This window comes from Panthera tigris, chromosome B2, assembly GCF_018350195.1.
Source record: "Panthera tigris isolate Pti1 chromosome B2, P.tigris_Pti1_mat1.1, whole genome shotgun sequence".
Classification (NCBI taxonomy): Eukaryota; Metazoa; Chordata; class Mammalia; order Carnivora; family Felidae; genus Panthera; species Panthera tigris.
The window spans coordinates 57516578-57543554 of NC_056664.1; the positions used below are offsets into that span (position 1 = coordinate 57516578).

General features: G+C 36.4%; 1 protein-coding gene and 1 pseudogene across 1 annotated transcript in view; both read right to left on the reverse strand.

Annotated features, from left to right (window-relative positions):
• The window catches only part of EYS (eyes shut homolog), a 1764056-nt gene that overhangs the window by 248366 nt on the left and 1488713 nt on the right, over positions 1-26977 (reverse strand).
• LOC102956543 lies at positions 8805-9499 on the reverse strand (annotated as a pseudogene).

Consider the following 26977-nt stretch of genomic DNA (forward strand, 5'->3'; position numbering starts at 1 on the left):
ATACATTCATAAGCAAGCAATGATAACTCTAATAAAAAAGGTTAATTATCTATAATGGGTCACAAATTCTTTTGCAGATATTTTTAAACAAATTATACAAACCTAGGCAAAAAGTCTACACAAACTGTCAAAATTTGTTGTCTATTCAAATTCACTTTGGAAACATATTGTAGGTTAATTTAATTACATTCAGATTAGGTGTGACTAAAAGGTAACGAAACAAATCTAATCACTGGAAAAATTAGAAATTTTAAGTTTTCTAGAACCCTCCAAATTATACTGATAGTGTTTTATGTATGTAAATTAAATATCTAAAAAGTAATTTAGACACAAATGAGATCAGAATATGTATAGGGGTGCCCGGGTGGCTCAGTTGGTTAAGCAGCTGATTGTTGATCACAGCTCAGGTCTTGATCTCAGGGTCGTGAGTTCAAGCCCTGCACTGGGCTTCACACTGGGTGTGAAGCCTACTTAAAAAACAATAAATAAAACAAACTTAAGAAAAAGAATATGTATACATTAAATTGTGAGTGGACTTTTAATATGTACAGATAATCCAAATGACTTGGCTTTAACAAATATTTAGCTGTTGAGTAGCTGAGAAAAAAAATCATAAAGCAATAGTATCTTTCCTCTTGAACATTTTCACAATGCAACTTAATATGTTAGGAACCTTGATTTAATCAATATAAATTCAACAACGTAAATGGAAATAAAAAGGTTCTAGATTCCTAATATATTGTCATTGGTCAGGCCTGTATTTTGTAATGGTTTACAACAGAAGTGTATTCAAATTAAATGGTAGACAAAATCCTGGGTCCATTAAGTGTTAAATCAACAATAACAACAAAAATTTGAAGAGAAAGATTGAAGACAATACAAAGTAATGACATCACCAACACTACTACTGATACTACTACCACTATTAATTGATAATAATTGATTGAATAAGATTTACTAAATGCCAAGTAACAAGTGCTTCTATATACTACATATATTAACTCACCATAACCTCCACAAGTAGGCAATCTTATAGTGTCCATTTTACAGATAAGAGAATGGAAGCATGGGATTGTAAGTGATTTGTCCAACCTCACAAGGAGAAGATCCAGGATATGGACCCAAATAGACTGGCTCTGAATCTAAATACCTAACTCTTTTATCAGTGGTCCCCAAACTTATTTCCACATTGACAACTCCTGGGTGTCCTACAAAAATTACAATGATCAGGCCATAACCCCAATCAACTAATTCCCAATCTCTAGGGATGGAACACAGGCACATGTATTTTTTGAAGCTACACAGGTGATTCCAGTGTGCAAAGTTGGGAATCCTAGGTAGCCTTAAATCATGGAAATCAAAGAAACCAGAATTATCAAGCAGAAAACCTACAACTGAAGCATTAAGAAGAAGGGATAATCTTAAACATAAAATGAACCACAACAAATAACACATGACATTCTTATACCACTAAAGAAAAAAAAAGAGTTTAAGCTGAAGCAAGATGAAATTGGGTATCTTGAGTATTAATATTCTACTTACCAAAACAACATGAGGTAATAAGCATTTTAAAGAAAAGGGTGTCTGCTCTTTATTTGGAATGAAAGTGGTATTATGTTGAGAAACAGGCAATAGATAGACAATTCTAAAATATGAATGGAACCAGAAAAGACCCTGAACAGCCAAAGTAATGTTGAAAAGCAAAGCAAAGTTGGAGGCATCACAATTCTGAATTTTAAGCTGTATTACAAAGCTGTAATCATTAGGACAGTATGGCACTGGCACAAAAACAGACACGTAGATCAATGGAATAGAATAGAGGACTCAGAAGTGGACCTACAATTATATGGTCAATTCAACTTTGACAAAGCAGGAAAAAATATCCAATGGGAAAAAAAATAGTCTCTTCAACAAATGGTGCTGGGAAAACTGGCAGCGACATGCAGAAGAATGAAGCTGGCCCACTTTCTGACACCATACACAAAAATAAATTCAAAATGGATGAAAGACCTAAATGTGAGACAGGAAACCATCAAAATCCTAGAGGAGAACATAGGCAACAACCTCTTTGAACTCCGCTGTAGCATTTTCTTACTAGACATGTCTCTGGAGGTTGGGAAACAAAGCAAAAATGAACTACTGGGACTTCATCAAGATGAAAAACTTCTACACAGTGAAGGAAACAATCAGCAGAACTAAAAGGCAACCAATGGAATGGGAGAAGAAATTTGCAAATGACATATCTGATAAAGGGTTAGTATCCAAAATCTATAAGGAACTTAGCAAACTCAACATCCAATTAATGAACAATCCAGTTAAGAAATGGGCAGGAGACATTAATAGACATTTCTCCCAAGAAGACATACAAATGGCTAACAGACACACGAAAAGATGCTCAACATCACTCATCATCAGGGAAATGCAAATCAAAGCCATAATGAGATACCACCTCACACCTGTCAGAATAGCTAAAATAAACAACTCAGGAAACAACAGATGTTGCCAAAGATGCAGAGAAAAGGGGAACTCTCTTACACGGTTGGTGGGAATGCAAACTGGTGCAGCCACTCTGGAAAACAGCGTGGAGGTTCCTCAGAAATTTAAAAATAGAGCTACCCTATGACATAGCAATTGTAGTACTAGGTATTTATCCAAAGGATACAAAAGTGCTGATTCAAAGGGACACACACACCCCAATGTTTATAGCAGGACTATCAACAATAGCCAAATTATGGAAAGAGCCCAAATGTCCATCGACTGATGAATGGATAAAGAAGATACAGCCATACACACACACACACACACACACACACACACACACACACACACACTGGAATATTAGCCATCAAAAAGAATGAAATCTTGGGGTTCCTGGGTGCCTTAGTTGGTTAGGCATCTGGCTCTTGCTTTTGGCTCAGGTCACGATCTCACTGTTCATGAATTTGAGCCCCACGTCCGGCTCCATGCTGACAATGTGGAACCTGATTGGTATTCTCTCTCTCCCCTTCTCTCTATACCCCTCTCCAACTCATGCACACACACACACACACTCTCTCTCTCTCTCTCTCTCTCTCAAAATAAATAAACTTAAAAAGAATGAAATCTTGTCATGTGCAATCATGTGGATGACACTAGAGTGATTATGCCAAGTGAAATAAATCAGTCAGAGAAAGACAAGTATATGATTTCACTCATATATGGAATTTAAGAAACAAAACAGATGAATATAGGTGAAGGGAAGGAAAAATAAAATAAGTAAAAACAGAGATGGAGGTGAACCATAAGAGACTCTTAACTATGGAGAACAAATTGATGGTTGCTGGAGGGGAGGTGGTTGGGAGATGGGCTAAATGGGTGAGGGGCATTAAGGAGGGCAATTGTGATGAGCACTGGGTGTTACATGTAAGTAATGGATCACTAAATTCTACTCCTGAAACCAGTACTTTACTACATGTTACCTAACTTGAATTTAAATAAAATCTGAGAAGAAACAAATAGACAATTCAAAGATTCTTACCATTCTCTGTATTTCAATGTGTAATAATCGTTCAAAGTTTATGATATTCTCTAAAGGCAAGTAGGCAAAATCCTTATTCTAATACTTGAGATATACAAAAATAATGTTTTACTTTTTCCCCAAAATGGGTTGTATATATGAAACTAGAATGCATGTTGCATGGATTCCTAGTACAAACCAAACAGGAAGTCAGGAAAGGGAACATCAACTACAAACTCAAACATATGTAAGAGAATCATGTTTTTCATTGCTCTTTATTTGGAACCTAATTATGAATGTTCATTGTCATGTGTCACATACATTGCAGAACTATTCAAAGTTGAGAATAATGAAAGAACTAGAAATGATGTAAGAATGTGTGAAATTGAGCACGTCACTTTATTTACCTTCAGTTTATTTATCTCAAGGATTGTCAGACTTTTACTGTACAGTGCCAGGTAGCAATATTTTTAAACTTTGCAGGCTACCTACAGTCTCTTACATACCTTCTCCTTCCTCCTCCTCCTCTTCCTCCTCTTTGCCATCCTTTAAAAATGTGAAAACCATTCTTAGCCATGGGCTGTATGAAAATAGACTGTGGCCAGATTGGCTCCTTGTTTGTAGTCTGCCAACCCCTGATTAGATACTACATTTCAAAAATAGCACAATCTAATGCTTTGGTTCTAAGCCAGGGGTGATTTTGTTCTTTTTCAGGGAATGTTTGTCAATGTCTGGAGACATTTTTGGTTGTCACCTGGGGTGGGGGACAGACATACTGTGTTACGCACATCTAGTATGTTGAGGCTGGAGATGTTGCTAAACATCTTACAACACACAGAACAAGCTCTCACAGCACTTATCTGGGCCAAAGGGTCAAGGTGCCTAGTTTAAGAAGCTCTTGACTAATGGCCATTTTCTTTCAATTATAGGGACAGTAAAGAGATTAAGTATATTTAATCATCCTTTATCCAGGATTGTGGTTAATTTATATTTATTCAATCAGTGACAGATCTGCATAACAGTGTTAGACTTAACAAGCTCTGAGATCCTGCAAGCTATACTACCATGGAGAAAATAAAAAAAGATGAATTTGATAACCTCAAATTATGAGAGTCAAGTGCAGTTACAGCCTTAAACATGTGTGATTCACAGAGAGGAGAAGGGAACTAACTAGGCAGTACTAGATTTGGAACTGTGACATATCAAATATGTTCAGGCCACTGAATGAGAAAACCAGAGCCAGGAATTGCTAGTACTCTGAAGATGGTAATTTTGAGCCTAGAATCTGTTTATTTTTGCCTGTCCATAAAATTGTGATATATCTTCTATGAATTTGGGGTAAAGAATCATGTGACAAAAAAAAAAAAAAAAGAATCACGTGAGACATACTGGATCACCAAAAATGTGCAAGGGAAATTTTACACATTACTAATTCCAGTAAGAGGATAATGCTCAAATTGACACTTCTAATTTTTTTTCTTACTGTGTACTAATTGCATTTTCATGGCATTGCATTTTTTCTTTAAAAAACTTTTCACTGTATTGCTTTTTAAAATGTTAAATATTCATCTCTTTAAATTCTAATACATTTAACATTATATAAAAAAAGTGATTATTAGGAAACCTGATTATAAATTCTAAGAAATTCACTGTAGCATATCCTATTAAAATTGGATTCTAGGCTCACCTCTAAAGTTTTGATTTGGAAAGCTCTACCTCTGATGTTATTGAAGGCATTAGTTTGTATTAGCAATAAAAGAAAAACAGTGTTGCATGTCTGAGAAGATTTTGAATGAGAATTCTGATTTCTACTTGTTATTTCTGTAACAACAAAATAAGTAATCTTTTAAGGGATTTTACATAGCTAATTCTGTCGTATAACACAGTAATGAAAACTGACAACTTCGAACTATACAGGGAGGTATGTTTGTTGCTTTTCTTTTATTCTAGACATGCAAAGATAATACATCGGTTAAGTGTGCTAGATCTGGGGTGGAGAATGAGGAGTAGTGAGAGATAATGTTGACATAAGAGCAGTAGATACATCTCAGATAGGGAGAGCTTTAAAAATCATATGAAAGAGTTTGGGTTTAGGCTACTGAAAGCTTAATTTGGGAAAGTAAAATAATCAGATTTGTGTTGTAGTGACATTATTCCAGATGTTTAGTGACATTATTTTGGAAGTCTTGTGGAAGAAGGATTGGAGGGGCTTAGAGTTGAGAGAGGGAAACCATTGAGAAGAACACAGAAATCATTCAGGGGAGCAAGGAGGGTGTTCACTAAGGATGGTACAGTGGGAATAAAGAGGAAGGGGGCAGATAGTCAAGGAATAAGGAAACATGAGCCTGGATTGGCTGTAAAGGAGGTAGTAAAGAAGGAGACTAAGTAAAAACTCTAAGATTACTGATTTAGGATGCTGAGGAAACACTTTATCTATATCATCTCTTTTAGTCTATGATGTAAAAATTATTATCTACATTCTGCAGATGAAGACACTTGGGTTAAGCAACTTGCCCAAGACCATACAAAGAAAAGCTGCAAAGCCAGGATTTGAACCTAGGATCATCTAATGTCAGAGCACATGCTTTCAACTTTTCTCAATAACTAGGGTGCATAATACAGGAATAAGAGGATATTTGTGATGTTAGGTAAGACAAAGCATTATGTTTTGGAAACGTGGAGCCTGAGATGGTTATGGAACAGCTAGATCATATAGTAGGCAACTAAATGATTGGAATTTTTAAATTTGGTTTTATACTACCCTCCTATATTATATTCTAGCTTATTAGATTTTACAATGATGACAATGGCAAATATTTATATAGTATGTCCCAATGTAAAAAGACCAGTGATAATGCAAGCATTCTATAGAACATATTGGGAAACAGACTGTGGAAAAAGGTCCTATTAACTTTTTCATTAGTCATTTTTAACTATATTACACATTAACACTTCAGTACACTTCACAAAATAGCAATTTGAGCTTTTATTCAACCACATTTACTAGAAAAGTGGGAACTAAATTAAACACAGTCTAGAAAACAAATAGTGCAAAAAATTTCATGAATATTAATAGAAAACCAGACAAATGTAATGTACTTGAGTTTGTATCACAAAATGTACAATTCATTCTTTTGTGGAATTGCTATTTCCAAACAAGATGGATTGCTTTAGTCACTTTAAAAAATGTTAAAATGTAAAACATCCATGGAAGAAAGAAGATAGGCTCAGATTATGAGAAATAGATTTCTTAATGAAGGAATGAGGTTTTGAATAACGTGCTCCCTTTGGCAGCATCTTAACAAGATCATATTTGGTGAACATGAATCATTAGTAAACTATGAAACAATGAACAAACACACACATCCAGATAAGACTGTAGGTTGCTGTGGATTTGCTAGAAATTCCCATCTGTCATTATTTCTGATTTTTTTTACCTTGTCCTAAAATCATTAATAGGGTACATGTAGTCAATGTGAATTGTATGCCTGATACAAAACACATCAGGATTTAATTTATTGAGTGGTATTTCATTAGTTCAGATGAGTTGAAATGTGGCATTTCATTTTCTAAAACTGTGTGGGAACATTCATCATATAGATGCTTAAATTATAATTTAGACACTGAGTAAAGTTTCAGTGTATCTGAATAAAATTGAATAAACATCCTAAATGAACCAAAATTCATTTTAGATAAAATTGACTTTTTCTGATGAGTGATAGTTTAAAATTTCCTCATGTAAGATTAATCAGAGGCAATCCCCCCCCATTTTTATTAAACTATATGAGACTACTCCTTATTCATGGAGCTATTTTCATGAAGTAGAACATTTTTAGTGGTTTGATTTATTTACTTTATCTTACCTGATTTCAAAATACCTGATGGACAAATGAAGGGATCAAATCAGCTGGGTACTTTAATCTATACAATCAAAATTTTTAATAGATCATTCATTCATTTATCTGTACTTTACTTAAGTATTATTGTGATAATTACTAAAAAAGAAAGATGAACTCTTTTGGATAGTAATCTAACCTGAGTCAAGTGCTTGGGGAACAGTAAAGTTTCTGCTGCTATCATTACTAGACTAATGCAGTTTTGAAAAACAGCAAATTGATCCCTGTTACCTGAATAGTAACCATAAAATCTACTAAGATATTTCTGGCAGAGTCACAGTTGGTTGTGACTTTGGTTGTGAAAAAAATTACAAAACATTCACAAAGAGTAAAATCTCTTCAAATCAATAGGAAAAAGGCTTGTTGGATTTAATGAACTACTGGTTCTCCTAATCTGAAATATAGCATTGATTAAGCAATGTAGGATCCTCTTGCACATGGAGAAATCTACACCATGTCTTATATCTGGGGAAGTGTATGTCAACTTTACTTGTCTTCCTTTGGTTTGCTTTAAGTTTTAAATGCCCGTTAGGGGTGCCTGGGTGGCTTAGTCAATTGAGTGTCCAACTCTTGATTTCAGGTCAGGTCAGGATCTCACAGTGTGTGAGATTGAGCCCCTCACTGGGCAGACAGCATGGATCCTGCTTAAGATTCTCTCTCTCTTTCCCTCTCTCTCTGCTCCTCCCCCACTCTCTCTTTCTCTCTCAAAATAAACTTAAAAAAATAAATGCCCATTATTTATTATGTACAGGGTATGATTATTGCCATTTTCTAATATTACTGAAAATGAAAATTTCTTTCCTCTTTTCTTTATACACATACAGCTTGAGTTTTGGAATTGTAATCGAAAGTATTAAATTTGATCTAATTTACTGATATTTTTGTGGAACTCTAGGAATATAAGATATAACACTTACTGGAAAAATTTTTACAAAAACAATGAATTATGGGCATATAGTTAACACAATATAGTAATAGTGTACACTTAGAAGGGGTTAAGGTGGCAAATTTTATGTTATGCATTTTTTTACCCCAAAAAGCAATGAGTTATATTGTTTACAATCATATAATTCATTTGACAAATTTTTAAAGTTTAAGTTTATTTTTCATTTTTAAATTTTTTAACTAAAAATTTTTTTTAATGTTTATTTATTTTTTGAGAGAGAGGGAGCACGAGCAGGGAAGGGGCAGAGAGAGAGAGGGAAACAGAGGATCTGAATCAGGTTCTTCACTGTCAGTGCAGAGCCCGATGTGGGGCATGAACTCATGAACCTCGAGATCATGACCCAAACCAAAGTCAGACACTTAACCAACTGAGCCACCCAGGCATCCCAATTAATTTTCATTTTTATTTTTAGACAGGAAGTAGGGTTTATTAGTGGGCATGAAGAAGGAGGGGGCAGTGCCAGTTCTCATGAGTGCGGAGCCTGCCATTTATCAAGGGGCCACTATTAGGGATGTATTTGACTCCACAGTCATCTGCAATGAGCCACCTTTCAGCTACCATGTCTTCAAATTTGTCCACATTCAACCTAGTAAATCCCCACTTCTTGGAAATGCGGATCTTCTAGTAGCCAGGGAACTTGAACTTGGCCCTTCATAAGGCCTCAATCACACGCTCCTTGTTCTGCAGCTCGGTATGGATGGACATGCTGAATTGGCCAGTGTGGATGCTGGCTGCTGTGCCCTGGGGCTTTCCAATTTTAGTATATGTGCTGCCGAAGCGAGCACACCCTGGGGCTTTCCAAAGGCACCCTGCATACATGTTTGGAGACTGTCAGCCCCAGCACAGAACAACATCTTGTTGATATGGATGACATGGAAAGGTGGAGAGACAGTCGGTTGTGAAAACCTTCTTTACCACAACTTTTCACCATGTATACACTTGTTGGCACAAATATGGGTAGGCTCCAGGGCTTCAGAGGAGAGCTGCTCATATTTATCTGACACCACGTGACCACATAGTAGGAACTCATCCACTTTTGCCTTTTTCCACGCCAGGTCAAAGATGTAGATCTTGGCATCAAGGACACCTTTGTAAGAAGTGAGCCTTTGGATATGGCTTGTTCTTACAATACTGGTAACACCAAGTGGAGTGGCGGCCCATGGTGACACCAGGATCTTCAGTGGCATGCCGAAAGAAAAGGGCTAAAGTTTATTTTCCCATAATCTGTACACTCAATGTGGGGCTCAAACTCACAACCTTAAGATTAAGTGTCACACTCTCTTCCGACTGAGTCAGCCTGGTGCCCCCATTTTGCAGTTTTCAATTGGCTTTATAGTTCATTTACTCATAATCTGCATTAGAATAAACTGGCAACTGCCTTAATTTACTTTTTTGGGACTAAACTCCAAAACTCATATATAATTTTATTTGAAAAAGTCACTTGGACCCAACTGTACAACAAACACCTGAATCATAATGAAATCTCTCTTCTCTGCTATCTCCTTCATGCCCTCTTTTAAGGACAATATCAATAGCACCAGATTGGGGTTAGAATATCTGTAAGAGGGGCGCCTGGGTGGCTCAGACGGTTAAGCGTCTGACTTCGGCTCAGGTCATGATCTCACGGTCTGTGAGTTCGAGCCCCGCGTGGGGCTCTGTGCTGACAGCTCAGAGCCTGGAGCCCATTTCAGATTCTGTGTCTCCCTCTCTCTCTGCCCCTCCCTTGTTCATGCTCTGTCTCTCTCTGTCTTAAAAATAAATAAACATTAAAAAAAAAAAAATTAAAAAAAAAAAAAAAAAGAAAAAAAAGAATATCTGTAAGAGACACTAACTTTTACAATCCTTTAGTCATTATTTCAATATAAAGATACCTAAAATAACACCACAGCTCTTCATCAAGTCACTGGGAAGTAAAAATATATTAGGTTGAACTACATGAAATTGTGAGTATAACATTTTTAGCACATAAAAATGCAATTTTATATGTCTCAATTTAATAGCTGTAACAACATTTTTTATTGACTGTCTACTCTGTTCTTAGAACTAAAATAGGAAATTTGAATACATGATCTTAATATCTATATTTACAAAACAGGAATTATTACCCCCATTTCATAGATGAAGAAGTTGAAGTTCAGAAAGGTTAAGTTTCTTGTCTTATTGGTCAGAAGACTACTTCTGACTCCAAATTTCGGATATTCTTGACTAATAATAGAGAAGGCTTTCCTGTTTTTCTTGTTGCCAAGTTAGAAAAATAATGGTGACATGTGGAGGCCATGATGAATGAGATGTAGATTTCCTGTCACTGTGTCTTGCCCACTTGTGAACCCATCTAATTCGTGGGTTCCAGATGACAAATTATGGAGGCCCGAAATGGTTACTTGTATGAAGGAGACAACTTTCCAGTTTGAAGTTTAGAGTTTCTTTACTTTTAGAATCCAATTCTTTTTGAGGGTTTAGGGTTACCAGTTCTTAAGACAGGAACAATGAATAGGATTTACAGACACTAGGGAATTAGTCTGACCCTTTTGCATATGGAATCTTCTTTATCAGGAAATAAGAGATAACTTTTAATTTTTTTATTTAATTTTTTTAAATGTTTGTTTATTTTTGAGAGAGAGAGAGAGAGAAGGGGGTAGGGAGAGAGAGGGACACACAGAATCCAAAGCAGGTTCCAGGCTCTGAGCTGTCAGCACAGAGCCTGATGTGGGGCTTGAATCCACAAGCTGTGAGATCCTGACCTGAGCTGAAGTCAGACATTTAACTCACTAAGCCACCCAGGTGCCCAAGAGATAACTTTTAAATAAGACAAAAGCATTGTGAAACAAGTGAAAACTATTAGAAATGGTAGAGTGAGAATAAATTTGGGAAAAATGGACTTCAGTAAACATTTTAGAAAGAGAAATGACAGGGGAAGTTCTTTTCAAGTTAAAACTGTTGTTTATGCGTAATTATACTTTTTTACCCTCTGTATTCTTTTTTAAAAGTTTTTATTTAAATTTCGTTTAGTTAACACTGTTACCACCTGGTGCTCATTAACAGCAAGTGCCCTCCTTAGTCCCCATCACCCAACCCATCCCTCAACCCCCCTTCTCTCTGGTAACCATCAGTTTATGCTCTATGGTTAAGAGTCTCTTTCTTGGTTTGCCTCCCTTTCCCTTCCCCAACTCCCCCCCCACCCCACACACACACACTTTGCTCATTTGTTTTTTTTTCCTTAAATTCCACGTATGAGTGAAACCATATGGTATTTGTCTTTCTCTGACTAATTCTACTTTTAAATAGATTCCCTGACAAAACATTTTGGGTTTGACATTCTGGAATTTGTGCAAGTATACTAGGAACCAACTGAGATAAAGGTATGGATCAGGGCCTTAAAGTTTATTTAAATGGAAATAATATTTTTCTGAAATTGATTTGTGAAGCAGGTGTGTAGCTGCTGCCTACTGGGTAGGAGTTCGAGCTATAAGATTAAAAAATTAAGGAGCTATAAATTTTCTTATTTTGGGATTATCTACTGTATTAAAGATTCTGATGTGCAGGGTTAAGTGTTAATGCTAATAAAATAGGGGCTATTTCTGAGTTCCTTACATCCACATTTCAGACTTAGATTTGTTCTTAGAAAGGTAACTTCATAGCACTGGGACTGAAAGGGATGGTAGAAAAAAATCCTTAAATGGAAAGAGCCCCAGTATTGTGGTGATCCACAAATTCTCCAGGGAAAACATTTTGGAAAGGATTTTTCTTCCTTTTTTTTCTTGTTATTTAAGATTTTTATCTTGATATCTATGACTTCTAAATGGAGAAGAAGGGCTAGAAAATAACTGCTTTTATTAAAAAATTTTTCATACAGTTTACAGTTAGGTTGTAAATGTTTTCTATTTTGAGATTTTTGGATAATAAACATTATTACTGAAAATAAAACAAAGAGATAATGTAGACATATGGTGTGACAGAACTTGCAAAGTTAATTTTTCTTAGTTGGCAATTTCTTATCAGGTTCCAAATTAGAAATGGAAAACATATTTTTGGTAAACTAAAGTTTTTTGGGGGAAGGTATCCTTTTTAAATAGCCGCTTTATCTTTGAAATTACTATAGTATACAAATTGAGAGTTTGCATATGCTATATTTAAATCTAGTAAAAAATGTGGGTATTTGCATTAAAACTTTGTTTCTATCCTCTGTGCTTGTTTTAAGATGGTGATGCATGGAAGATGCCTCAGAATTACTTGTAACATTATGGTGTGGGGGAAGTGAAGGAACGAAAATTACTTAGATGTAATGTGGATTATGAAGTTGTAATTGGAGTGTGTTTTCATTTAATTTTGAGTGTATATTTGTTAACTCATTACTTCTGAAAATAATCAATTTTTTGAAAATTAATGGGCTTTAAAATTGTCTTAAGTAAGCATTTAGGTGGAATTTTAAAATTTATAGGATTTGGCACATATGTCTATTTTTGACTGTTAAGTTCAATTTTATTCTCTGACATTTTAAATTTCTTTTGGAAATTTTAATGTAGTGCATAACTAAGATAAAAGATATTAGTTTGCACCTGTAGAAGAGGGAATTACAAAATAAGGACTGAAAGCCAACTATGTCATGCATAAAATTATTGGAACACAGCTATATCCACTTATTTGCATACTTTTGATGGTGGCTCTTGGAGCCACAACAGTAGAACTGAGTAGCAGCAACATAGACTGTATGGACCGAAAGTCTAAATATTTACTATCTGGCCCTTTACTTGTCAATCCCTGCCTTATACTTCATGTAAAGCTGGATTTTGAGCTTCATGATGGTCTATGACAAAGAATAGTTAAGAGAACTATGGTAAGGAGAAAATAAAAGGAAAAAAACATAACTTAGTTTAAATAGAAGTATTCGTATCAAAATCTGGAATCAAATTTTGGTCCACAGAAATGAAAATAAAGAATATTTAGAAAATAGATCTAAGAGCAGGTATTTGTCGACTTTTGCCGTTCAACCATGGTCATTTACTAAGTACATGGGTACTATACTGGTAATTCTAAATGACCAGTGACTTTAAACTTTCTGGTCCCTTAGAGTTGGGTGGTGCCTGAACTTACTTTTGCTTCTTAAGATAGGGGGTGATGGGCTCCAATGATGCTGACAGAGGATTATATAGACCTGCACAGTTTGAAATGTGTGTGTGGGGTGTGTGTGTGTGTGTGTGTGTATATGGTGTATGAATGAAAAAGCCTATTCCCTTAAAATGATAATGTTGGCTAAAATAGCTACAATTTTCAGGAAAATAAGAGTCATGCTGCATAAAAATTCAAAAGCTGGTTGAGAATGGGGAAAATGTATTCTCCTCTATTAAAGAGGTCTGAAAAGGAGGCTTCAATGTGGCTCATCAAATAGTGAGCTAAAAGATAAGTGCTTTGTATGTACAAAATGGTAAGTGCTTTGCCCTTTAAAAAGGAAATACAGAGAATGCTGCCCTTTTAATATGTCCTGTAGCCTGCCCTGGATTTGAGGATGAACAGAGATGGCACTAAAAATGATAAAGCAATAAATCATAAAGCCCCAAAGTTCCTTTTGTGTCACAGCTCTTACATGTTCAGAAGGCAATAACAATCTTCAGTACACATCAATTTCCCTCCGTGGGATGGAAACTGGAGAAACTGTGAGAGAAAATACTGAAGAGGAATAAAGAAATGTTTCTGCCTCTCTTTAATTTTCCTTACTTTGAATTTGTGCTGTCCACACGTTAATTGGAGATCTTAATAGTTTTAGCTATAATTTGATATCTAAAGCAGAAAGAAAAAAAATATGGGTCTGTATCTCAGCTGGAATCCAAAATAAACATAATCATTTCTTTTTTTTTAATGTTCAAAGCATTTTAGTTTTCTTTCACTCTCTTCATGTTTACCTCTTTTCTTTTCATAGTTGAAACTCACCAACTCTCCTCTGCATGGCTGTCTTTTAGTGTCTACAATGCCGGCATAAGTGAGAAAAGGTAAAAAGCTGTTAGAAAAACCTGTCTTTTAGAAAGTTCATCAACATATAATTTAACATATTAATGATGAGTAAGAGCAGAAATTTCCTTGTAATTATAAAAGTAAGGAGAGTGTTATGCTAAGTGAAATAAGTCAGGCAGAGAAGGACAGATACCATATGTTTTCACTCATATGTGGATACTGAGAAACTCAACAGAAGACCGGGGGTGGGGGGAAGGGGGAAAAAAAGTTACAGAGAGGGAAGGAGGCAAACCATAAGAGACTCTTAAATACTGAGAACTGAGGGTTGATGGGGGGTGGGGGAGGAGTGGGTGATGGGCATTGAGGAGGGCACCTGTTGGGATGAGCACTGGGTGTTGTATGGAAACCAATTTGACAATAAATTTCATTAAAAAAAGAATTATAAAGCAGCAGGTCATTTTCTTGGTTATTGATGGATTGGACTTGGGGTCATTTGTAGGTTTAATTTGGAGACCTGGTCAGAACCAGGAAATAATAATAGTTCCATGACTGCAAAAGTTTCCTGTGGACCTTTATCTAAATGTTCATGAAAAGACTTCTTTTCTTTTAGTAGTAAGATTTAACTCTTTGGTATACCACCTCAGGAAAAAATATAGTTGGTGACTTCAAAATGGGGACTAAAGGTGTCTTCCTTTATTTCAAAAGCATTTAACCTTGGGATTAATTTTTATGCTAGAGTCAGGACAATTTCTGCAATGTTCAGAAGACTGAGAACCACAAACCTCCTATGAACAGCCCAGACAGTGATCCAGGAAGGAAGCTCCTTGTCCATTTTGTCCACACAGAGTAGCCTGCCATGCAGTTCCCTCTTCACCTCTCCAGATATGCTCCTTGGGACTGAATCAAAACTAGTCTACCACTTGAGTAATTTAGTGGGTTCTCTCTATTTCTCCCTGAACTTCTTTGTCAGATTTGTTCTTTCTACATGTTTTTGGTCATTGGACACCTACCACTTTACTCTTCCTGATGTTTGCTTTCAAGCTTTTCTCAGATGAATTGCCTCCAGTCAATTAACACCTTCCTCTGGCTGACTTGTGCAGCTCCATGTGATAGAATGATTTATACGAAGTATATCTTTGGTCTTCATCCACAGTTCCTGAAAAATCTTCAGAGTTATAAAGGTGAAACAGGTGTCTTATTATTAATGGAGGTGACTTTTGGACCCCACCCAAGGGTAGGGGCTGGTTGCCAGGAGGACTAACCATGTAATTAGAGGGATGGAACTTTTAGTTCTACTCTCCCAACTCCAGGGAAGGGAGAGGGCCTGAAGGCTGAATCAGCCAGTTATTGCCAATGACTTAGTCAATCATGACTATGTAATTAAGCCTTCATAAAAACACAAGAGAAGAAAGCTTTTGACCCTTTTTGTGAGAGCTTCCGTGTTTGGGGAACCAAAACACTTTCATGTGCCACTGAGCTGGGTCCCAAGAGCCACAAGGGTAGAAGCTCCTTTGTTCAGGACCTTGACCTATGTATTTCTTCATCTGGTTTGATTCAAATCCTTTATTGTATCCTTTAATAAAGTTGTAAGTGTAAGTGTTTTTCCTTGAGTTCTGTGAGCCACTCTAGCAAACTGAACTGAAGGAAGAGGTTGTTGGAATCTCCTATCTATAGCCAGTCAGTCTGACGCACAGATAACTGCCTGGAGCTTGTGACTGGCATCTGAACTAGGGGGTTGGAGAAAGTGATATGGTATGGTAGGGCTGAACATTTACCCTGTGGAATATGATACTATTTCTGGGTAGACAGTGTGAGAATTGAGTTGAATTTTTGGATACCCTGCCAGTAACTGAGAACTGCTTGGTGTTATGCATGGAGAACCCTCCACACTCAAACACGTTGGAACTGGATCCAGGAACCTTAAAAGACTCTATATCAATTATCTTTAAGTACCTCCACTTGACTTTCTCCATGCTGTTTAGTTTTCTTTTAAATTAGTTTTCATAATAACAGAGTGCCAGATCTGGAGCCAGACTGCCTGGGCTTGTCTCCTAGTTAGCTGGGTGACCTTGAACAAATTAACATCTCTGTGCTCAATTTCCTCTTTTTAAAATTGGCGATGATAGTAGCACTTTTCTTATAGGATTGTTAAGATGACTAAATACAAGTAAAAGATTTGAAATAGTGCTGGGGATACAGTAAGTATTTAGGAATCGGTTTTCTCTTTAAAGATTTTTCCAGTTTTTCTAATATACTTGGCAAATTGTAATATATTAAAAGTGTACAGTGGGATCATTTGATATATGTACACATGGTAAAGGGACTCCCACCATTGAATTAATTAACACCTCCATCACCTCACATACATACATTTTTCCCCCATTTTTGGTGAGAACACTTAAGTTCTACTTTCTTAGCAAACAAATTATGCAATACAATATTATCAATTGTAGTCACTATATCATACATTAGTCCTCAGACCTTATTCATTCCATAACAACAAGTCTGTACTCTTTAACCAGTATCTCCCTATTTCCCACCCTGCTCTCATCTCCTGACAACCACCATTCTACTCTCTGTTTCTATAAATTTGATTTTATTCCCTCAACAATTCCACATATAAGTGATACCATGCAGTATTTGTTTTTCTCTGTTTGTCTGGTTTATAATTAGCATAGGGCCTCTGGGTTCACCCATGTTGTCATAAATTGCAGGATTTCCTTCCTTTTTTAATGCTGAATAATATTCCATTGTGTGTTTGCTGGTGCATGTATGTGTAGATTTTCTTTATCCATCAACAGACAAAGGTTGATTTCATACTTTGACTAATGTGAATAATGGTGAAATGAACATGCAAATATGGATATCTCTTTGAGATACTGATTTTGTTAACTTTGAATATACATCTAGAAGTAAATCATATGGTAGTTCTATTTTTAGTTTCTTGACGAAGCTCCATACTGTTTTCTACAGCGGCTATACCAATTTACATTTTCACCAACAGTGCACAAGTGTTTCCTTTTCTCTACATCCTCACCAGCAATTTGTTACCTCTGGTCTTTTCGATAATAGCCATCCTGATAAGTGTGGGATGATATCTCCTTGTGGTTTTGATGTGTATTTCCCTGATGAGTAATGATGTTCAGTACCTTTTCAGGTACCTGTTGGCCACTTTTATGTCTTCTTTGGAAAAATGTCTATTCAGCTGCTTTGCCCATTTAAAAAACTGGATTATTTGGGTTTTTTTCTTTGCAATTGAGTTATGTATGAGATTCTTGTATATTTTGGATATATCTTGGATATTTTGGATAAATAAACCTCATTTATTAAAAATGTGGTTTTCAAATATTTCCTATTTCACATGTTGCCTTTTCCTTTTGTTGCTGATTTCCTTTGATGGCAGAAGCTTTTTAGTTTGATCCAGTTTCACTTGTTTATTTTTGCTTTGTTGCCTTTGCTTTTGGTGTCAAATCTAAGAAATTATTATCAATACCAATGTCAAGATGCTTACTATGTTTTACTCTATAAGTTTTAACGTTTCAGGTCTTATATTCAAGTCTTAATCCATTTTTAGTTGATGTTTACGTATGGTGTAAGATAGAGGTCCAGTTTCATTTTTTCATGTGCCTATACAGTTTTTCTTCCCTTCCCCATCTTTGTCTGACTCCTGCACACAGCAGCACTGGTCTGGACAAGTTTTGGATGAGGCACAGACATCAGGCACAGAGACCCTCTTCTTAGCCCTCTTCACCTCGGGTTCCCCAATGCTGCATTCTCAATTTTCATCACTAAGAAACAAAATCTCTAAATAACTTTGTTCAGTAGAGCTCTAACATCTGTTTAGATCAAGAGGCCTTCTCAGCACTCTGGAAAGCAGTGTGGAGGTTCCTCAGAAAATTAAAAATAGACCTACCCTATGACCCAGCAATAGCACTGCTAGGAATTTACCCAAGGGATACAGGAGTACTGATGCATAGGGGCACTTGTACCCCAATATTTATAGCAGCACTCTCAACAATAGCCAAATCATGGAAAGAGCCTAAATGTCCATCAACTGATGAATGGATAAAGAAATTGTGGTTTTTATACACAATGGAGTACTACATGGCAATGAGAAAGAACGAAATATGGCCCTTTGTAGCAACATGGATGGAACTGGAGAGTGTAATGCTAAGTGAAATAAGCCATACAGAGAAAGACAGATACCATATGGTTTCACTCTTATGTGGATCCTGAGAAGCTTAACAGAAACCCATGGGGGAGGGGAAGGAAAAAAAAAGAGGTTAGAGTGGGAGAGAGCCAAAGCATAAGAGACTCTTAAAAACTGAGAACAAACTGAGGGTTGATGGGGGGTGGGAGGGCGGGGAGGGTGGGTGATGGGTATTGAGGAGGGCACCTTTTGGGATGAGCACTGGGTGTTGTATGGAAACCAATTTGACAATAAATTTCATATATTGAAAAATAAATAAATAAAAACTTACAAAAAAAAAAAAGAGGCCTTCTCAGTACTTATAAATATGAGTCGGTCAAGAGGTGGGGGGAATGGGTTTCTTTTCCAGAAACCAGGGGAAAGGCCAGTTCTTGCACCAGTTTGCCACCAGAAACCCTAAATACTGTCAAAGTACCCACTCTGCAGAGTTCATCTTGGAAATGTATAACCATAACTCTTCAGGGTCATTCAACTAAAAGGCAACCTCTTGATTAGGTAGATGTACTCCACGGGAAAGAGCAAAATGGAGTAAACAAGAGGAGAAGATAGAGAAGACATTGAAAAAGAAACAGGCCAAAATGCAAAATATCAAGTGGTTTCAACAGTTCAAGCCAGTGAGTGCTTCCTTTTGCCATTGTGTATGAAGTTGGCTGTGTGTTTTTATTATGTTAAAGTATGTTCCTTCCATACCCGGTTTATTAATAGTTTTTATCATGAAAGTTGAATTTTTTCAAATTCTTTTTCTGTATCTATTGAGATGATCATGATTGTTAACCTTCATTCTGTTAACATCAATTCATTTGCAGATGCTGAACCATCCTTGTATCCCTGGAATAAATCTCACATGATCATGGTGTATGATCTTTTTAATGTGTTGTTTAATTCAGTTTGCCAGTATTTTATTGAGAATTTTTGCATCTATGTTAATCAGCAATATTGGCCTGTAATTTTAATTTCTTATAGTGTCCTAGTTTAGTTTTGGTCTCAGAGTAATGCTGGCCTCATAAAATGAGTTTAGAAGTGTTCCTTCCTCTTCTAATTTTTGGAAGAGTTTGAGAAGCATTGGTATTAATTCTTCTTTAAATGTTTAGCAGAATACACCAGTGAAGCTATATGGTCCAGGACATTTCTTATTGCAAGTTTATGATTACTGATTCAATCTCCTTACTAATAATTGATCTTTTCAGATATTCTATTTCTTCATGATTCAGTCTTGGTAGGTTGCATGTTTCTTGGAATTTATCCATTCCTCTAGGTTATCTAATTTGTTGGTATATAATTGTTCATTGTAGTTTCTTATGATCCTTTGTATTTCTGTGGTGCCAATTACAAATTCTCTCTCATTTCTGATTTGGTTGGACTCCTCTCTTTTTTAAATTAGTGTAGTTAAAGTAGATAAAAGTTTGTCAATTTGTTTATCTTTTAAGAAAACCAGCTCTTAGTGTTATTCATTGATTTTTTCTCTTTTATTTATTTTAAAATAAAGTTTATTCATTTTTGAGAGAGAGAGACAGAGACAGAGAGAATGCAAGAATGCATGCAAGTGTGGGAGTGCCACAGAGAGAGAAACCCAAGCAGGTTTCTGCGCTTTCAGCACAGAGCTCAATGTGGGGCTTGAACTCACGAACCATGAGATCATGGCCTGAGCTGAAAACAGGAGTCAGGTACTGAGCCATCCAGGCACCCCACCTTTAAAAAAATTTTTTTCTTCACATTTATTTATTATTGAGAGACAGAGACAGACAGAGCATGAACATGGGAAGGGCAGAGAGAGGGGAGACACAGAATCCGAAACAGGCTCCAGGCTCTGAGCTGTCAGCACGGAGCCTGACATGGGGCTTGAAAACACAAACTGCGAGATCATGACCTGAGGGGAAGTTGGACGCTTTACCGACTGAGCCACCCAGGTGCCCCAGCACCCCTCTTTTAAATCTCTATTTCATTTATTTCTAATCTGATCTTTACTATTTCTTTTCTTCCACTCACTTTGCACTAAAATAATTTTGTTCTAATACTTTGACGTGTAATATTTGTTTTGAAATCTTTTTTTATTGTGGCATTTATCTCTATAAACTTTCTTCTTAGAAATGCTTTTGCTGCATCCCATAAGTTTTGTAACATTGTGTTTCCATTTTCATTTGTCTCAAGGTATGTTTTGATTTCTATATTTGTTTTTTCTTTGACCCACTTATTGTTCAGTAACATGTTGTTTAATCTCCACATATTTGTCAATTTTCCAATTTTCTTCTTATAATTGATTTCTTGTTTCTACCAATGTGGTCAGAAAAGATGCTTGATATGATTTTAATATTAATTAATTAATTTTAAAATGTTTTTTAATCTACTTTTTGAGAGAGCACAAGCAGGGAAGGGACAGATAGAGGGGGCCAGGAGATCTCAAGCAGACTCTGTGCTGACAGCAGCAAGCCCAATGTAGGGCTCGAACTAATGAACTGTGAAATCATGACCTGAAGTCAGATGATCAACTGGCTGAGCCATCCAGGTGCCCCTAATCTTAAAATATTAAGACTTGTCTTGGCCTAACATATTATGCATGTTGGTGAATGTTCCATGTGCACTTCAGAAGAATATGTATTCTGCTGCTGTTGATAAATGTTCTGTGTATGTCTTTTAGGTCTGATCTAACATGTAGTTTAAGCTCATTCCTCCCTTATTGATTTTCTGTCTGTATGATCTATCCATTTTTGAATGTAGGGTATTGAAGTCATGTACTATTATTGCTATGTATTTCTCCCTATAGACCTATTAATATTTGCTTAATATATTAAGGTAGTCTAATGTGGTGTGCATAAATATTTACAATTGTTATATCCTCTTGATGAATTGTCTATTTTATCATTATATATTGACCTCCTTTGTCTCTTATTATAGTATTTGGCTTAAAGTCATCTTGTCTGTTATATATATAGTTACCTCTGCTTTCTTTTGGTTTCCACTTGCATGAAATATCTTTTTTCATCCTTTCATTTTCAGTGTATGTGTATCTTCAAAGCTAAGGCAAGTCTCTTATAGCAAAATATAATTAATTAGGCCTTGTTGTTTTTTTAATCATGTTTTTATCTTGTATCCTTTTTATCTTGATTTTTAGCTATTTTAGCTTTTGATTAAAGAATTTAGTCTTTTTACATTTAAATTAATTATTGATAGGTATGGATTTACTATTGCCATTTTGTTAACTGTTTTCTGGCCATTTTATAGGTCCTTTGTTCTTTATTTCCATTCTTGTTGTCTTACCTTTTGATTTAATGATTTTCTGTAGAGGTATATGTTGATTTCTTTATCTTTTTTGTATCTACTAAGATTTTGGTCTTACGGTTACCTTGAGGCTTACATAAAACATCTAATAGTTACAAAAATTTATTTTAAAGTGATAAAAAATTAACTTTGAATCTTTATAAAAACTTATGTTTTTATATTTCTCATCACATTTTATGTTTTTGATGTCACAATTTACATATTTTTATACTGTGCAATTAACAAATTATTTAGTTTGTAATAAATTTGTGCTTTAATCTTTATATTAGAGTTACAACTAAGTTATCTGTCACCATTACTATATTAGGTATTCTAGATTTATATATTTATCAGTGAGTTTTATATTATTATGTTTTAAAATGATTAATTGTCATCCTTTCATTTAGCTTAAGGGACTCCCTGTAACATTTCTTATAAGGCTGGTCTAGGGGTGAACTCCAACTTTTGTTTGTCAGGAAAACTATATCTCCTTCAATTCTGAAGGACAGCTTTGCTAGGAAGAGTATTCATGGTTGGCAGTTATTTTTTCTTTCAGCACTTTGAATATATTATCCCACTCCCTTCTGTTCTGTAAAATTTCTGCTGAAAAACCTGCTTATAGTCTTATGATGTTCCTTTGTATGTAATAAGTTGCTTTTTTTTCTTATTGCTTTTAAGATTCTCTTTGTCTATAACTTTTGACAATTTAATTACAATGTGTCTCTATGTGGATCTCTTAGATTCTTCTTTTTTGGTACTCTTTGTGCTTCCTGGATCTGGATATATATTTCTTTCCTCAGGTTAGGGAAGTTTTCAGCCTTTACTTCTTTGCTATGTTTTCAGCCCCTTTCTCTCTCTTCTTCTAGGACCCCCTGTAATGTGTATATTGATTGGTCTGCTTGTAGTTTGCTTAAGTTATCTTCACTCTTTTTCATAACTTTTTTTTTTTTTGCTCCTCTGATTGGATTAATTCCAATTGAGTTGACTGATTCTTTCTTCTACTTCTAGTTCAGTTATTTTCTACTACTTTCCAGTTTAGTAATTGTATTCTTTAGCTCTGTGATTTCTGTTTGGTTCTTTTTAAAAATGTTTTTCTATTATCTTTGTGGAAATTTACACTTTGTTCCTGCATTACGCTCCTGACCTCAGTGAGCACATTTATAACTGTTACTTTGACCTCTATTAGGTCAATCACTTATTTCTGTTTCATTAACATTAGTTTCTGATTTATATTGCTCTTTTGTTAGGAACAGTTCCCCATTTTTTCATTTTCTTGACTGTGTTGGTTTCTGCGCATTAGATAAGACAGTCACCACTGCCAGTCTTCAAAGAGTGGTCTTGTGTAAGAGATGAAGCCTGTCAATAAACCTGGCCTGAGTTTCTGGTTGTCTCTCAAACTCTTGTGATTGTCCAAGCCACCTTCTTTATTCTTAGTGGCTCCTAGTAGTTGAGGTTGTGCCAAGGCTCATCAGTGTCCCAAGGGAAGGATCACAGTTGGCAAGTAACTGCAGGCTGATTAGAAGCCAGACAGCAGCTGCAAAATTAGGTAATTAAGCCCCTTCTAGGGAAAAACTAAGGGATGGGTGTTTTAATCTTCTCCCTCTGTGCTGAGCTTGAGTGTACAGTCATGGGGAAGTGCTCTTGTACTTTTTAAAAAATCACTATAGTTCTCTGGGACTTGTGAATGCAGGACCCACTGACTACCAAAACAATATGATTTGGGTGTCTGTTCCTTAGTCAGCAGCTGTAAAATGTGGTATCAGCATGTGTACAAACTTCTTCCAAAGAGATAGTGGCAATGTGGTTTTATTGTTGGAGTACACCAGAAAAAGAAATGCCCTTCAGGAGGCGTGTGGGTAGCTCAGTCGGCTCAGGTCATGATCTCAATGTTTGTGAGTTTGAGCCCCATGTCGGGCTCCATGCTGACAGTGTGGAGCTTCCTTGGGATTCTCTCTCCCTCTTTCTATGCCTCTTCCCTGCCTGCTCACTCTCTCTGTCCCTCTCTCAAAATAAGTAAATAAATCCTAAAGAAATATGCCTTCAGACCCTTTGGACTCTGTAAAGGATCACAGCCAGCCCTAGATGTGTACAAAATGGAAGCTGGGCCCTCAGGTAGCAGCTAGTATAGTATACAGTCAAACCCCTTTCAGGGAAGACTGGAAGACAGTTATTTTTGCCCACTTCCTCTGCACTGAGTCCTAGGGGGTTAGCAGTTGGGGCAAGTGCTCATATGCCATTAAGAAGTCCTTTGTTTTCGGGGCGCCTGGGTGGCTCAGTCGGTTGAGCGTCCGACTTCGGCTCAGGTCATGATCTCATGGTCCGTGAGTTCCAGCCCCGCGTCGGGCTCTGTGCTGACAGCTCAGAGCCTGGAGCCTAGAGCCTGCTTCAGACTGTGTGTCTCCCTCTCTCTCTGCCCCTCCCCCACTCATGCTCTGTCTCTCTCTGTCTCAAAAATAAATAAACATTAAGAAGTCCTTTGTTTTCTATAGTCCTGATGTGTCTTGTAGACACAAGTCTCCCCGGCTTTTAGAATTAGATGTTTTGGGGGACCATTTGATGATGGGAGCCTTAAAACTTGGGGAACTAGATGTGATTTCTAAATCTTCAGCTTTTCAGTGAGAAGTTGGGAATTGAGGGTTCCTTTCTGATTTTATGGTGCTATGCCAGAGGTGCGGTTTATGTATAGGTTGTGTCTCGGCTTTTCTTATGCATTTCAGTGCATTCGTGGACATGTAGGAGTCGCTCAGCTAGTTTCTGCATTTCTTTCGGCAGGAATTGCTTCATGTAGCTGTATATTCATAGCATGGGAAGAAGGAAGTTCAGGGGCATCCTGTGCTGCCATCTGAGTTCCCTGAGTCACATAAGCATTTTTTTTTAAATTAGCCTAAGAAAGGCCTATGACCTACATGCTAAATAGAAATCTTCAAAAATAGTGACAAAATAGCATTTCTACTTAATAATTTAGCAAATTAAGAATACTGCAAACATCTAGTGCTGGTGAGGCTGTGGAAAAAACTGACACTGCTAGAAGGAGTGTAACCAGTGCAGCCTTTGTGTACAATAAAAAATGCACTGCTGTATAGCTTAGTACTCTATGTATAGATGTGTAGCATTTGGGAATTATCATAGCTCTAGAATGGATATTCACTGAGTGCCTTCCTGAGGAACATGGGAACATCTGGATTGTTTGTATGCCACACACAGGTCATGACAAGCCAAGACTGCTGCTTCCTGTTTACTTCATTAGCCATCTCCCAACCATTACCTCTGTGACATCCCACCTATACCATACTGGATCTGAAACTGAGTTCAAAGTTGGAGTTTTCTTGGATGCCTAGAAACTCTGTCATAAAGATGCCCATTAACCTCTAGTTCCTCATTTTTTGACTGCTTCTATAGTACCATCTCCCATACTCAAGTAATGGACTTGTCTCTGAGGCTGTGGGGAAGCAGAAGACCCTGGGAATCACTTCACCGATCTACTCCATACCTTATTATGTCCACACAGCCATAGGCTTTCTCTTCCTGCTATGTCTTGAATTCTCTCTACCTTAAGCATACAGTAAAAATCTAAGATCTACCCTGATAGGCCTGACACTTGCTATGTTAACAGAGTCTGAAGGAGTTTGAAAGTCTCCTTTCTCTCCTTCCAAGACTGTTTTGCTACAGAGTCAAAGAAGTTGGAGGCCAAAGCTGTTTATTCTTTTTCATGGGGCAAGAAGCCTCAGCATCAGAGATGAATGACTAAGAGACTTAAAGGGGAAATAAAAATACATTGCTTTAATATTCCACCAGTATTATGTCCCTTACAATATAAAGGGGGAAAATACAAAGCAAACCTATTGTTTATTGTTACTTTATACTCCAGGCATACACAAAGAACTTTTTAATGAAGACCTTGCCCTGTAGCCCCTGGTCCTGAGGAGTGGTTTCATCAGTTATGCTAATGAGGCACAAGTTCAGTTAGTCTTATTTATGAAACCTTCTTCCCTGAATATATGTCATATTCCTACATTTTCTTAAAATTGTGATCCCAGGTGCTTTCAAGGGTCTTTACAGCCAAAAAAGACTTGCTTTTGTGAAGCACACCTTCTCTATTTTCCTTCCATGCTGCCATTATAGTTCCTACACTGAATGGGGACTATGCTTCAAAATATCTCCATTAATTAATAGCTTTGGTCATTGGTTAAATGATTTTGATCTGCTTTTTGTTCACATACAGATATGCTAAACTTCTTCCATTACTGGCTTTCTGCCCACCAATATTACCTTAAGATGATTAAAGGCAAAGGCTTTCTGGTTAGAAATGCAATGAAAGCTAATATCAAAATGGCAGAGAGCAAGGAACTCTTCAGGTGGAATGTAAGTTCGCTTATAAGGCAAAACATTCATGTAAGGTGAATGACCGCACCCTGGCACTGTTCAACTCGGCTTGAATTTTAGCTGAATAATTCTGTGCAGCTTCATTTGTTAGTTAATGTAGCTATGAAAATGTATTGGTCCTTTGGTCTTTTGACATTCACCGTTTATCTCTTTGAGTACTTCACATTCCTTCTATTCCTTTTAGGGAAAAAATGTTTATTTTTCTTTTTTTTTTTTATTGTTGATATAGACTATTTCAAGTGACTTTTTACTTTAAAAAATGTGATAGAACTCCATGGTGTGAACATATGATTTAGTGTGCCAAGCTGTTTTGTTGATTTAGCTTGCAGATGAGCAAGAAAATAAAAGGTAGAAGTGAACAGTTTAGACCAGATAGGAGATCCCAGAAGCCAAATGACAAATGTTAACTCTTGAAAAATGTACAATAAAGCGGCTGAGACTAAATTTAGTCTCTTAAATCCCACAGGGATTAGCAGTATGTAGAACATTGTATATAGGAAATTGAGATGATCTTTGGCAGAAAATGTTTCATTGGAATCAATCCAGTGGAAGAGGAGTTCCCTCACTCAGCAACCTCCCTCTGTGAGTACATAGGGTATTCATAGGAACAACATTATTTTTAGCCCAGCAGCTACTGGTGGCCCAATGAAATCATCTCTGACTATGTGAGCATTCTTTGTCCATAGATATTTGAAAATATTTTTGAAATGGACTAAAAAATGCCAAGAGCCAGGTTATAGTAATCTAGCCTCCAACTGATAATAAAAGTTCTGCCTAATATTTACTTTTTAACAATGCAAAATCTTTTACATGAAAACTTTAAAATGGTGAATGTAAATATTTTA